Source organism: Corvus cornix, chromosome 5 (genome assembly GCF_000738735.6).
Source record: "Corvus cornix cornix isolate S_Up_H32 chromosome 5, ASM73873v5, whole genome shotgun sequence".
Taxonomy (NCBI): domain Eukaryota; kingdom Metazoa; phylum Chordata; class Aves; order Passeriformes; family Corvidae; genus Corvus; species Corvus cornix.
The window spans coordinates 43,651,113-43,665,374 of record NC_046335.1 but is presented as its reverse complement, the minus strand read 5'-3'; positions in this window follow the sequence as shown (position 1 = coordinate 43,665,374).

The window sequence follows — 14,262 nt, the reverse complement described above, 5'->3', positions numbered from 1 at the left end:
CAGGTGTGGCTATTAAATACCCTCTGGTTTAAGGGTGTGTATTCTTCCCGGGACAACTTCTATTTGGAATAAATACCATTTAATTAGCTGCCACCTTTTTCTTCCTGTTGTGGTTCATTTTTGAACGACACCAATTCAAAGAAATGTAGACAAGAGTTAATCTCAAAATATGTACCCATAAAGACAAATCAATATTATCACTCTTTTCAAGCTATTTAAACAAATGCCTGTCATTAACATGATTTCAACAAATCCTGAGAAGGAGCTGATTTCATCTGTCTGACATCTAACAGTCCTTTTTTTTTCTGCTGATCTGCCAGTCCACGACCTTGAAATCATTATTACTCAGACTTTAGTAAACTCTAAGTCATTATGGTTTCTCTTCTCTACAGGCAGCAGATAGTTGGGTTTTTTTTTTAAGTTTTCAGTGTTGAAGTTTATAATTAATGTAATTTAAATTGTAGGGCACCTAATTTTAGTACAGCAAGTAGAAGAAAATTTTAAATATTTTTTGGTGCCCTGGAGCTTGGAGGTCTAGGTTTTGGAAAAGACTTGGTTTTATAATCATCTGACTCTAGTGGCAGAAAAATTTAACTGGTATTGATGCGCACTCATCAGTGAAAGGTGGATTGTTTATGAAATCATTTGGTAAAGAAGAAACTTAGACATCTCTACTGTTTAAGATGGAAATCTAAACTCATGGCTTTGCAAAAAACGTCACAATCAAATGATCTGAAAAAAAATATTGCAGTCATAGTCTTTGGCATGGCTAAAACCATGGTCAGAATAAAATGCCTTGCTGGTATTTTAATCCACGTTAGGTGAATGGTCATTAGGCAAGTCAGTGTAGTACTGCCACCTATGTCCCACAATCTGTGACTGATGGGGTCGTGTGGTCTTGGAACGGTGGGACGATGAACCAAATTATTTTCTCTTTTTTGTTATTTGTATAGGTTCATAGAGGTAAAGTACGCAGCAAGAATGTGACTGCAGAGAAAAGAAAATTATTTCTGCACCAGCACAGAGCAGTAAGATCCTATTTGACAGTGAAACTCACCCTGCAGAGCTTTAACATACATTGGCAATTGCATGCAATACCGCCTTGATAGAAAATCGTGTTATTCACTCAGTGCAGATGGCACCCTAGCAGGCAAAACCAAAATCAAAATCAAAATCAAAATCAAAGAGAACTTACCTTACTCAAGAGTCTCCATTATTTTTGACAATTCAGAAGAAGAAAACTTGATTTCTTATAATGCTTGCTGTGGATAAGGGACAGTGTTCAGAGAACCTGACAATATGGAAGATAATTGTATGGGAATTTTTATTTTCACAGTGAATCAATGAACTCTGTATTGCTGTATTCCTCCCAGAAAAAGACTGCTTGTTTTGTTTTTCTTTCTAATGGAGGGATTTCAGTAAAAAGTATGAAAATGCATTCTGGAATTTGTGTTTAGAAAAGCCCTTGGATAGTAATATACTTACTATGCTTTCACCTCTGTGTTCTAACATCCAGATGGTCGGGGTGATGGCTTTGCAATAGTTGCTGAATAATGCATTTTTCTGATAATATTCAGTTTGGTGTTTGCACTGACTATTCTGAACTTGTGGTGTTACACTTGTACATAACCATCCATTTCACTTCTTAGCCACGTTTGCCGTATTGCCCAACATAGGCCTGCTTTCTCAGAGTTTTTAATTTTCATGTATAAAATGTTTATGAATTTGGATGCTAAAAATGTTTATGAGTAATTTACCATGCATGCTGGAGTATTTAAAATGGCTTATTGTGTCTGTCTGTACCATCTGCAGAGTAAGTCACTAGATTTTTCAATTATTCCCATGGGAAAGGATGTTTTCAAGCCTTTAGTTTGTTCTAATCAATGCATTTGCCAATGCCACATAAACTGCATATTCAAAGTAAAAAAGTCCCTGCTTTGTAAATATATTAACTTTTAACTACAGCTAGAAGTTAAACAATGGGATCAATGACACACTAATTAATGCTGGAATTCTGTGCCCTTCTTTAGGAAGTACAATGTTAATGACATCAGCTCTCGCCCAAAGGGAATCTTCCAATTCAGTCAGAGTAAGTACAAAAAACTGCTGGCAGCCCTTCCCTTAGATTTCAGTTATGTGAAAGCCTCTCGTTAGCATCTTTGATTCTAAGATAAGTGACTATGCAAAATGGCATGATGTGGCTCTTCATATTTGTCATTGTTCTCCATTTCAGATCAGTTAACACTTCAAAAGCCAATTTTCCCCTCCATGTCCTCATAGTACAGGATCTTGAGATTCCAGCTGTGAAAATGGAGTGTCCTGATGTAATGAGACTTACTGCAGAAAACCAGTATGGGAAGCATTATTTTTCCCTAATCAGCAATATAATACAATATACAAATATTTTGAAAATATTTCCACCAAGAAGTGATTGAAATTATGATCATTTTAATAACCAAGAGACATGAGTTCTCTTTTCTTTCCCATTTCCAAAATAAAAGTATTCATGTTTCTTTAGCAGATATTCTCCTAGAAACAGAAAGTAGGAGTTATAATTTTAAAAAGAATTCTCTAGCACAACTCTAATATGTGTAATAATAATAAAAAAGAACAGAGATTTTAATTTTATAGAGGACATATTTACAAATCCTGAAGTGGTTATTTTACTGCTATTTCTGTTGGCTGGAGATTGCCTCTGCAAACAGTTGTATCACCTACAGTATTCCAAAGAGCATTTTTTCATTGCCCCCAGTTCTACTAAAGGAAAGAGAAATAAAATGAGCATTTCAGGCAGTCAGATAGGTTAGAATAAACACCATATGAAAGTGGTTTGGGCTAACTTGAGTGACTGTGCCTGAAGGACAGAGCCCACTTATAGACAGTGATGAATAACTTGGGGCGGAGGAATGTGTATAATATGTGCAACTGGCACAGCAAGGATCAGAAAAGAGAGTATGCCTACAGCCTAAGTCATACAAACTATGGGAAAAGGATGCTGGGATGGAATGTTTCTCACTTTCACCAATGTATACATTATATCCATGCAGGGGAGTATAAAAATACAAGCAAACTTCCCGACTGATGATAATAATGTCTGAAGTTATATTAAAAGTTACCAAATGAGGGAGAATTAGATCCACCTTTCCACTCTTTTAATATAACAGGCAGGTTATTTTGGAGATTATAGGGAATGTTCCCAATCTCAGCCAAACTGTTTAATATCCTGAATGATAAGAAATGCATTGCCTTATTTACAAAGCATATTTAGGTCATGCTCTGCATTAGCACTAATCTCACAGAACAGCTAATGTATGATGTACTTCTCTTCCCTCCTTCCAATGATACTAGAAACAAAACAAAACAAAAACCTGCCATAAATACAGAAAAAGACTGAGAGATGAAAATGCATCCAAACAATGAAATGCAGTGTTACTAAAGACACATTGATCTCTGTAAAGTTGGAAGAAAATAAAAATGTTTTTCATGTTCCTTGCAGAGTGGGCATATACAGAGTATGCTTTATAAACTATTTCATAAAGATGGAATATAAAAATATTAGAGTTAAAAAAAAAATTGACATGCATGTTATATCATTGTGACTGTTTCAATTCTGACCATATAATTTCTATACATACAATTTTCTTCATATATAACAAAGAAAAGGAAAATTTCTTTTGCACAGCTGAACATCTGCTTCAGGGTACAAATTTTGACATATTGACAGATTTTGGTCTGTAATATTCTATAGAGAACAAAAAATAATCCTCCTGGGTATTAAATACTTCAAACAGTAGTTTAAATATGTTGCAAGTATGTTGTACTTATTTTCAATGCAGAGATAGCATCCAAGGAGTTTACGAATTGCTGAAAAGGATCAGCAGAGTTAATTACTTTTATTTAAAGTTTTCTTTAAGGATGAAAACAACTGTTTTGTTTTAGAGAACTTATTTGGAAGCAGCAGCAGCATAACTTTAAATGGGACTCTGCCAAGGCTGGCAAGCACAGAATTGAGAACAATTGTGCAAGGAAATGTGGTTCCTTGAACTTCTTCACGGGAATTATTTGCATTCCTACTTCCTAGTTCCTGGGAAGAATAGTTTCCTTTTGCCTGACAGCTTTCCTGTAGGGTAAATGGATTTACTGACAAGGGACTCTAAAAGTCTGTAATATAAATGCTGCAGGGATATTTAAATTACATAAGGTATTCAAAGTCTTTTCAAAGCTTAGAACATCTTAAACCTATCCTAGTCCACCTTTCCTGCTGAGATACCATTTCAGATAATTGGATCTCCTGCTATGTGCAGAAGTCAGGTGCAGATAACACCCAGCTTCTAGAAGTAAGAAGACGTTTTCTGTCATGCATATGTCAAATTGGTTAAAAAAAAAAGAGAAACACATAAAACCAGAGGGCCATCTGACTTGGTCTTTGCATGCACAAAGAAATCTGAAATACCTTCTCTTAAATGAAAAATCATTTCAAGGATATTCTGTGAAACTTCATGTGCTAGGTTGCAATCACAAGGTCGTGTTACCTTCATCAGTGTTCCAAGACAGGTAAAAATGGTAGGAAGAAATGTGTTCTGTCATCACTGGCTTGCTGGGACCCATTGTCTTTTCCAGCTGGACCAAGCCTTAGTAATTCATGGGATCTAAAGGTTACTCAGCACCAAACTGGTGCTGAAAATGGTGGGAGAAAAGGCAATAACCCCACTGCATTAACATATGCATCCTTTAGAAAGGGAAAGCAAAATATGTGTGAGTGGGTTGTATAGACAAAGGTCATCTAGACAGAGTAATGGCAAGGAATTATCACTCATTTTGGGTAGTGAAGACTGTTGACCTACACATGCCATATATAAGGAAAAGGACCTTTACTCCTCACATTTAGGTACCTGCACTAAACTCTTCCCTAAGTAAGTGGCAGTTTATCATTCAGGCTATAGAGCTGGCTGGATTATGAAGTGCCAAATGTTCTTGAGGTTTGTCTGTACTTGGACATAAAATGAAAATGGCACCAGTTCTCTTTCTGTATTAAGTGCAGTGAGCCCCTGAAGGCACTAATTAGCCAAATGTCACAATAAGCAGTTTTATGTTTTTGCTTAAACTTGACAATCACTTAATCTAAGGTATAAAGATGGTGAAACAAACTGAGAAATTTTATTACAGAAAAATGGTGTGCTGGTTTGGGCTGGGGTAGAGTTAGTTTTCCTCACAGTGACTGGTATGGGGCTGTGTTATGGATTTGTGTTCACCACAGGGTTGATGTTTCTGTTATTGTTGAGCAGGGCTCACACACAGCCAAAGCCTTTTCTGCTTTCCTTACTGCTGCACGGGGGAGGAAATTGGGGTGCATGGGAGGTTGGGAAGAGACATAGCTGCATCAGGTGACCCAAAGTGACAAAAGGGATGTTCCAGACCATGTGACATTGTGCTCAGTGTATAAAGAAGGGAGAAGAAGTAGGAAGGAGGGGACATTTGGAGTGATGTCATTTGTCTTCCGAAGTCGCTGTCATGGCTGGTGGGGCCCTGCTCTCCTGGGGATGGCTGAGCACCTGCCTGCCCATGGGAAGCAGAAAATTAATTCCTTGTATTGCTTTGCTTGTATGCACTGCTTCTGCTTTCCCTATTAAACTGCCTTTATCTCAACCCATGAGTTTTCTGCCTTTTACCCTTCCAATTCTCTTCCCAATCCAACTGGTGGAGGAGTGAGCGAGCAGGTGTGGGTGGCTTGGTGGCTGGCTGGGGTTTAACCACAGCTAATGGAAACCTCTCTTAAGAGGAAGAAGCGTGCCTTTTGTTACACTGGGGTCTTAAGTCAAACATACATTCCAACTGCTGAGGCCTGGATTTCTCCCCACATCGTGTATGCATGTGAATATCACTCAGTTTGTGTGTAAATCATTCAATAATGTATATTTGATGGGGAAAAAAGCAAGAACCATTACAGTGAGCAAAATACATTAGATTAAGAATGAAGTTGTGCAGCAGACTTTCATATTAATACTATGAAATGCTTTGTATGCATACGTTTAGATATGGAAATGATCCTGAAGCCAGTCTAGGTTTTCTCTGTCTGTTTTTCATATAATCTTAGGAATTCATTAGAAATGTACTCTAACCTCCCTCTATTTGTGCCTCCAAGTATGCCTTTATTTTGGTCTAAGGTATTCGCTACCAGTAGTAGTACAAATTGTACCTGATCATAACTCATTACCTGAAGTCTTCATGGGACTTGTAAAGTTCCACAAAGTTTAAGTAACTCTTATTCCTAAGCCATTGATATTCCTTTTTGTGTTGGCCTGTTAACCCCCTGATTCTGTGATGCCATGTTCCCCCTGCTCCCTGCCCTAGCCTTGGCCACTCCTTCGGTTTCTTCCTATTGGCTCCTGTACCCCAGCCCCGCCCAGGGACCGCCCCTGGGCCCCTGACAAAACCACCCCGCACCCAGACCACGAGGTTTGTCTCTCTGCCTCTGAGGGCGCTGGGACAAGGTGTGAATAAAGCCATCTTGCCACGCTCGTGGGAGACCCTTCTCTGCCTCCTTCATCACCACTGCGTTGTAACACCGCTGGCTGCCAGAGCCAGATTGCGGGGCTGTCCGAAATGGACTGCGGGATGCGACTGATCGCAGGGCCCTAGGAAACCCCCGCTGAGCTCACAGGGAGCTGCAGCCTGCTAGGCAGAGTCCAGCAGTTACAACACCTTTTCTACTGAAACATAATGATTTCAAAATCTGGCTAAATTCATCAAAAAAAACCCCATCAGCTTCTTTAAAAAGTAAACACCTCTGGTTTGGGCAGTCTTCGAGTCTAGTTCTAGAACACAATTCTGAACAATAACATATCATACCATTGGGCTTACAACACATAGGTGATGTAAAATGCTCTCCAGAGACATCTAATTCTTTCTAATTTCAGATTTTAGACTTAAGCTTGAAAATTCCCTTGTGCCTTGAACAACCTTTAGGTGTCTTTCATCTTTTGAAGGGAAAGCGTTGTCTCAATGATGAAAAAAGGACCTGAAACAGATTAATTTTCTGTTACAGTCATAAACCTAATAGATCACAGAATACTTATTTATCAGTATGACACTTGTCCTTTTACCTAGCTTCATTAATTAATGTATGCAAATATAAATTTGTAAATGAAAAAAGGCTGCCACATCAAAATAAAGCAACATTATTAATGTTATATTTTCATGATTTTTGTGTACCTCTTAGCATAAATTTATCCTCTTTATACAGAGGCATAACTTTATTCCTGCTGCTCTTTATTACTTGATCTTACAACCTCATTGTGAGACAACAAAGAGTTTAGGAGTACAGTTTGTATGAGCACAATTTCAGAATCAAGGTTCTTTTCTGAGTTGGTTTCTTTTTTACTGCTTCACATGAATGAACAATCAATCAAATCAGAGTCTAGTTCTGAAATTTGAAAACAAAATAGTTACTCGCTCTGTAGGTGCCCTTTATTTTAAAAGACTCCAGCACAACAGAGAGCATTTTTCACTGTTAATGCTTATTCTGGTGCTAATTTGTTTTCTCTTTAATATAAGAATGAGTGGCAACAGAGGTTTTGTTTTCACCTGAAATGGAACCCACTCAGAACATTATATGTAACATTAACAGAGTATAATAATTTCTCATCTATTGATGACCTTTAAAGAGAATTGTAGTTATTACCTTAGAAAATTCTCTCATTTATTACCCGTCTCTTCATTGAATTTCAATGCCTTTACCTAGGAGAAATATAGATGCTTGGCTTCAAAACAGAGAAACGGGATTTTATTATTATAATGGCTGCAGGCAGTGAGTGTAATTCAAAATTTTTCACATTATATGGGATTTTTGAAGATGATGATGGTTACTAGACCAGGCAGTTCACTGCAGAGAATAGAATGAGTTTATATCTTAGGGCTAAGTCATTCATAAAGGATATTTTCTCAGATCTGGCAAAAGTTCATTAAACTGATTAGGTGTGCTTCCTGGACAGTAACAGAAGCTTTTGTTGGTGGTGAAGTCCTTTACATTGTAAGAAAACAGATGGATATTGAGATATGAAAATTTTTTTGAACATGCATCCTTTACAGAAGTAAAAGTCAAACAAGTCCATCTTTGGTGCTGCAAAACTCAGTAGCAGAATCAGTTTTGTCATTTTCTGATCCCAGGCACTTCGAAATGTCTTTTATGTCATCTTGGTCCCAGTGTTATGGCAGTAGGCACACACGTTCTGAATTCTTTCTGATATTAGAAGCAGGGAAGTTTTACATTGTAATTAACTCCTTTTTGGCATTCCGGTGTTCCAACATTTTCTATGGTTGAGTATTTTCCTGAGTTGTCAAACGAATGTTGATCTACCTGTTCTTTAGCTCATCTCTCAAACAGTGGCAGGTGTTGCTGTTCCTAAATGGACACAACTAGGAACACTTAGCCATAATTAAAAAGGAAAGATGTAATCCTATGGAGGAAAACTTCTTGAAGGATACTTAGATTATCTTGTTCATCATACAAATTGTATCATTACTATAGATTGGTTTAGTGTATCTTATGACAAATGACATATGTACAGAATCCAACAAATATTTTTACCACTGAGAAGTGCAACTCCATGGTGCTAGTCTTCAAACTGAGGGTTATGGGTTAGAAGATTTTTTTAACTGTCCCTGACAGGTTATAAAAACTAGTGGCTCAGTGGATAAACCAGTAATGGTTAAAAAATAGTGGATATCATCAGATATCAAGAAGGAGGTGGAAAATGCAATTTTACATCCATATAAATTCTTAACTATTAATGCTGCATTCAATTATAGTGGAATCAGACAATCAGACATGATAGATAAGGGAAATGAAAACAACCAAGAGAATGAAGCAGCTGCCTTACAAAGAGAGACTAAAGATGCTGGAATCCTTCAAAAGCCTAGAGACCCCAAGGGCAAGGAAGGGTATGGCTGAGTTCACAGTCACAAAATGTTGCTGTGTTGAATGCAGAGTGGATAGGCCAAGTGCCACCATCCTGCAACTAAGAAACACTTGATGAAGATTTATTTAAAACAAATAAAATGTAGTAACAGGTTGAAAATATATTCCTATCTTTTGGCATCCATCCATCCATCCATCCATCCATCCATCCATCCATCCATCCATCCATCCATCCATCCATTTCTAGTTACTGCCTTTTTTCGTGGTGGCTAATAGGCTGATGGAATTTTCCAGCACAGACGCTTGTGGAAACAGAGAATATTGTCAGGTTCAGAAAAGAGTCAGGCCAATTAGTGCAATGACTAAATAAACTGGAATAGGCAGGATATGTCTTTTAGGATCAGGTTTGTGTTCTCTGCCTCAGTAGCAACTCCGGTGGCTTTAATCAGATCACAATAATTGGTCGGGCTGAACTGACCCATTTCTAAAACTCTTAAAAGCATTATTCTGCTGAAGTTGCTCCTTTGTTTGCTTGTTAAAGAGTTTCTTCTAATTCTCAATTACTCATAGAATTTACCTGGGCTATCTCTTCCTATATTTTTACCATAGCTCTTAAGGGAATGGGACTCCAGTTACATGGAAACCTCCAGACTAAATCATAATATTCCTGAAAATGCTTAGATCCATAAAAGTATTATTAAAAATATTATAATTTTGAATATTCAAACATATGTACTATGGATTATTCACAAAAATGGTACGGTCAATTTAATGCTATATAGAAGTAAAACAGGTAACTCAAGGTTTCTTTAAGAAAAAGTACAGATACATTGGTGCTACCATGGTGTTGTCTGGAATAAATGGTGAGGGCAAAATACACTAGTTTGTTACAGAGTCTTTTCATGAGGTCATCACGGCTTTTCATAGGCACCTCCTCTCTGCAAACCTAGTTTCTCAGATTTAGACTAGCATGTACATTGAAATGATTTTCCAGAGGCTGAACTAAGTGATTTAAATTGCAGGCTCCTGGTTAATCTTGATCAGCACTATTTAAAACAACCCAAAAGCTAATCTGCCCCAGATGCTATAACCTCACGGTTAATGAGGCTTGTTTTGAATCTGATGAGAATTTTCTTTTCAGGGCCAGCCTTAGTTCAACAAATCATGGTAAAAACAATTGGAAACAGCACACTTAGGGACCTTTGCCCTGTCTGCTTTAATCAAGCTTTGCAGACTGAAGCAGTTTTAATACAATCCAGCAATGTTGTTTGGGTTATTGCTTTGGCAATAGTCCGCATTTCTTTAGCAATTTGGAGCACAACATAACAGTCCCACACCCAGGATAGTCTTTAAGGCTTTGTACATATGAACCAGAGCAAAAAGTCAAAGTATGTGAAAAAAAGAGGACTGGAGTGTCATGGTCAAAGGTTGTTGCAGAAAAAAAATTCACCACAAATCTTGTGTGTTAAGAGAGAGAGGTTAAGTTATGGAAGGCTTCACTGTTGAATTCCATGTATCATTTCTGTCAGCAGAGCACAGTAATGGAGACTGTTCCCATCCAATGCTCCAGGTCACAAAGCAGGGAATGTTCTTTATATTTTTCTTGTGATGTCAATAACTCGCACTGGTGTTTGCACGCCTCACAGGAAACCACATGGAAATGTGCTGACCACCTCTTGGCATCTAAGATTTCCTTTGCATATGTTCAGAACATCTCAATGTAATTTGCTTCCTCAGCTCTCAACTGATTTCCTAAGATATTGTATATATCTTTTCTTATTCATATGTCAGAAGAAGAAGATACAATTCATATAAAGCACATAAACTTGGTAGATTCCTCTGGACTGTGAAGAGACTATTTTCTATTCTGCAAATATTGGTGTGTGATAGGTAGGAAGGCCTGCAGTTCAGATACTTCACATTACAAATCATTACCTTCAAAGTCAAAGTAACTGGACAACTCAAAATTTAATAAATTGATCAAGTTTAAAAAGAATCTGGGCTGAAATTCTCCATGCAACATGCTGAGAATGTTTCAGCAGTCCAGAAATGCAGCAGCATTTTCTAATAGTTTAGGGACAATGCTTAAAGCTGTTTCTTTAAGAAACCATGTAATCTCCTGAACATCCCACATGTGACAAAAATCAGAGCCTTTTGCCTTCTGCATGAGAAGAGTCACGTGTGTTCTTTCAAAAACTGCTGTTTTTCACAATGGTGAAGTGTGAAGAATTTTGCAGCTTAATTCTCTATGGCTTCTTGCTTGTCTCAAAACCCATTTTTTTTCTTAGATCTTCACTATGTCACAAAATTGGGAGAATTCGTGGAGAAATTATACTTCCCATTTGATAGTCAGTCATTGACAGAAGACTAATCCACCCATCTGGAAATTTTCCAAAGATTTAACAGATAATAACAGCAAAAATTATAGCAACATTAAACCTATGTCAGAATTGTTAACTGAAGTACTTTAAATGTCCTAACATAGATCCAGTTCTCTTCTTGCACTTGCACAGGGAAATGCACACAGACACAAGTGGTAGGTGACATAAAAGGTAGAAGTACAGACTGGTTTGGAAGGAGCCTTTATAATCATCTCGTTCCATGGGCAGGGACACCTTCCAGTGGATCAGGTTGCTCAGAGCTCTGTCCCACCTGGCCTTGAACACTGACAGGGATGGGGAAATCTATAACTCCTCTGACCAGATATGGACAACATGTTTAATTAAAAACACTTAGTTGACACAAAACTCCGCCAATGTCCATGCCTAAAGATGAAGTATGAGGTGTGAAAATTATTCAAGAGCATGTTGTAGGTTGTAGGGTAGTACTTGAAAAGTTGCTTTCTTGCAGCTTTTATTGCAAAGGATGAAGAACCATAGGATTACTGCAATGGCTATTGTGACATTTTACCAAAATGTCAAAGACAAACCCATGTAAGCTTAATTCTTTGTAACTTCCTGGTACTGAAAAAAAAAAAAAAAGGGACTTTTGCTTTGCAGACTTCCCTTCATCACGCACAGATAGAATTTCTTTTGCAGGTGCCAAAGCAGCTGCCTATGCTGCTTTTTATGATCTTGTCCTGAATGGAGCAATACACTTCAGTTGTACAAGAGCAGCAAAAATATGCCTTATTCTTATCAAATAGTGGTTTAACAACATTTGATGGCAAAGGTTATCAAATCTTTGATAACTTGAGTATTTACTGCATAGAGGGCAAGGTCAGGTAAAACTGTCAGGAGGAACCTCCCATTGAGTCACAAAGTCCAGGAAGGTTTCTCCTTGTTTTCTAAACTTCTCAGACAGGAGTCTAGGTGTGGCCAGATCCATTCCTAGTCCCAAACTTGGTCAACAGTTTTATCTATAGGATTATAAATGTGTACAGAAAATCCTTTATATCACCTAGAGATTTCAAAGTTTAGTGTGCTACCAATCATGTCCTGACCATGAGTTGCAGCAAGGAATCTCTCAGCCTCAAGGAGTGACCTTGCAAGGTGCTCCTGCTCAAGGGAGATCCTGGCATGCAGCCTGCTGATGTTCAGGGGAGCTCAACAGGCCCTGGGCTGTCTGCTCCTTATAAAGTAAGATCATACTCATATTTGCATGCCAGCAAGGCATTCAGGTCACCATTCCAGACAGCCCTTGCCTACCATGTTGCCAGCCATCCCCCAAAGCTGCTGGATGCAGCAATCACCACCCCAGTTGGTGGTTATGGGAGGCGGGATGGTGGGACGAAGCACAGTGTCACAGGTATGCCTAGAGATATGTTTACCTGTTTGATTCTGAAGTCACTGACAGCCTTGTATGAGAAGAAATTGCCTTTTCTTTTCTGACAGCAACTGTATGTATCCAAAAGTCATGAATTATTAACATGGGCCGGTTTAGTATGGCAGCAACTGAAAAGCATTGATTCAGTTTACCAGAAACCCATAACCAGCTTCAAAAAACAGTTTTGTTATCCGAAAGGACCATTTGAGAAAAGTTATTCCTTGGTTATGACAGGTATACAAATGATACAGAAGCATGTGTGATAATATATACTCATAAGCTCTACTGTAGAGCCATGCTGTTAGCATGCCTTTGCATAAACAGCTGCATCACAAAGATTTGAAAATGTTCTAGACAGCAGATATATTAATGTATAACCTGCACATTAATTATTTAATGTTTATATGGGAAAAATCTATTCACTATCATCACTTTTATAGTACTCTAATGTTTGATTATATTCCCAGAGAAAAGACTAAACTGAATTGGGAACAAGACTGGACTCGGAGCCTTCCATATCAGTGAAACTTTTAGCCCCCAAACTCCTCAAAAGAAAAACGTTAAATATTTTCTTCAGTTATTGCATCTAAGCTGAATAAGAATTAATTTTGTAAAACAGTTCCACTGTCATTTATCAGGCACATAATTAATAGATATTTTTACATAGCTGTAATTCAGAAATCACTTAATTGTGTTTCACACAAAGCAAAGCCTATTACATCTATGTTGAATCTTTTTGTGATGCAATTCATTTAAAATGTCACTGCATTTATTCTTTCTATAGAAACTGATTTTATGCATTCTATTTAGAAGAATCAAAATAGAAGGCCCTGTATGTACATCTCACAGAAGAAATGTCCTGAGGGATATATATTGCATAGCTGTTTTTCCACTAGGTGTTACTTTAATTTTGTAAAATATTTATGGTGACATGTCTGTTTTGAATTTTCTCATAACTGGAATCTGAGGCCTTGTTTTAGACCTGGATGCAGCAGGTAAGTTAAAGAGTATGTGCTGGGGATTGTGCATGGGTGGGTGTCTAGACCCCAAGATTTACTATTGTAAAGAAGTGGCAAGCCAGGCAAATTATAGTTACTGTGTCCTTTGAATAAAGGGAAGGAAGAACATCAGACCCTCATGGTCTGAGCAGATTAATCATTAAACTAGATAGAAGCAAAGAGGTCAAGTCATCCAAGAATGACTTTGCTACAGGGAACTTAAAACTTTACAGAACCAATTTGTCATTTCTATCCCAGGTGATGCACTGCAGGTTTTGCTGCCTCAGTACATTTTCAGGTGACTCCACTTTCTGTCTTACCATGGCACTGAGTGTTGCATGTCAGCTCTCGTGCTCTAGACCTACCCCTTGTAATGTGTTTCTTGCATTATTTTGTCTGGTTTCAAAAATAAATAAACCTCCATATTCCACTGGTTTCCTTATATCTTTGCCACTGAGATCTCACAGGTCAGAGGAAACCTTCATGTCTAAATGGAGCTGTACAGAACAATAAAAGAAATGGTTAGTGGACCTCAAAATCTCTTTATGAGGAAAGATTGTGCTTAGGGTAATGTATGCCTGA